This window comes from Manacus vitellinus, unplaced genomic scaffold, assembly GCF_001715985.3.
Source record: "Manacus vitellinus isolate BGI_N305 unplaced genomic scaffold, ASM171598v3 scaffold_52_pilon, whole genome shotgun sequence".
NCBI classification, from domain to species: Eukaryota; Metazoa; Chordata; class Aves; order Passeriformes; family Pipridae; genus Manacus; species Manacus vitellinus.
In genome coordinates this window covers 2942-4072 of record NW_021940628.1, presented here as the reverse complement: position 1 = coordinate 4072, position 1131 = coordinate 2942, and the positions used below count along the sequence as shown (strand labels likewise).

At 53.1% G+C, this 1131-nt stretch overlaps 1 non-coding gene across 1 annotated transcript in view; it reads left to right on the top strand.

The window, feature by feature from the left end:
* Positions 1 to 264, top strand: part of LOC103756398 — a 5576-nt gene extending 5312 nt beyond the window's left edge. The window contains exon 3 of the transcript XR_003916154.1: positions 205 to 264. This is a non-coding gene — a transcript (uncharacterized LOC103756398). The remainder of the gene's footprint in view (positions 1 to 204) is intronic.
* Positions 265 to 1131: the final 867 nt, after the last annotated feature.

Sequence of the window (1131 nt, the reverse complement as noted above, 5' to 3'; positions counted from 1 at the left end):
CTCTGGGTCAGGAATCAATCACTCTCGGTCAGGAATCAATCCCTCTGTGTCAGGAATCAATCCCTCTGGGTCAGGAATCAATCCCTCTGGGTCAGGAATCAATCCCTCTGGGTCAGGAATCAATCCCTCTGTGTCGCTCCTGGGCTGGGAAATCACCGAGTTCGTGCCTCTCACATTCCGTATCCCAAATTTCTCTCCTCCCAGATGACTCTTCCACCAAAGTGGACGTGAAGGAGCCCTTGGAGGTGGATGCCAGCACTTTGTAAGTGAGCCCTGGAGCTGGGATTAACCCCGGACCCCCTGCCCTGGGCACGGTGGGAAGCTCAGCCTGGCCCCGCTGGGCCTCGGCGGGTGTTGGCACAGATCCTGTGCGGGCCTGGATTGTCCTGCCCTCAGCATTCCAGGGACAGTCACGTCCACAGCCAGCAGTCCCTGTGTCAGCACAGCACGGGGGCAGCGGCTGATCGGCCCTGCTGGAGCTGGGAGAAGGGTTTTCCCAAAAAACCCCTTCGTTTGGGAAACTTTTCTCTCCTGGATCGCTGGAAGCCTCTGTAGCGTTTGTGGGATGGAATCCCAACACACAATCCATTGGTTAACATGGAGGGATGCTCTTGGAATAGCCAGTATCGAGGGATGCTCTTGGAATGTCCAGTGCTGAGGGATGTTCTTGGAGTATCCAACGTGGAGGGATGCTCTTGGAATAGCCAGCATTAAGGGATGCTCTTGGAATGTCCAACGCTGAGGGATGTTCTTGGAGTATCCAACGCTGAGGGATGTTCTTGGAGTATCCAACGTGGAGGGATGCTCTTGGAATATCCAACATGGAGGGATGCCCTTGGAATAGCCAATATTGAGGGATGCTCCTGGAATGTCCAATGCTGAGGGATGTTCTTGGAGTATCCAACATGGAGGGATGTTCTTGGAGTATCCAACGTGGAGGGATGCTCTTGGAATAGCCAGCATTAAGGGTTGCTCTTGGAGTATCCAACACGGAGGGATGGATGCTCTTGAAATGTTTAACATGGAGGAATTATGGACACTATTGGAAATTTGCAGCTTTAGCCCCAAAATGAGGAGTTTGGGGATTTTTCCCTGTGCTGTTCCCAACGAGGAAGCACCTGGAGGGATAAT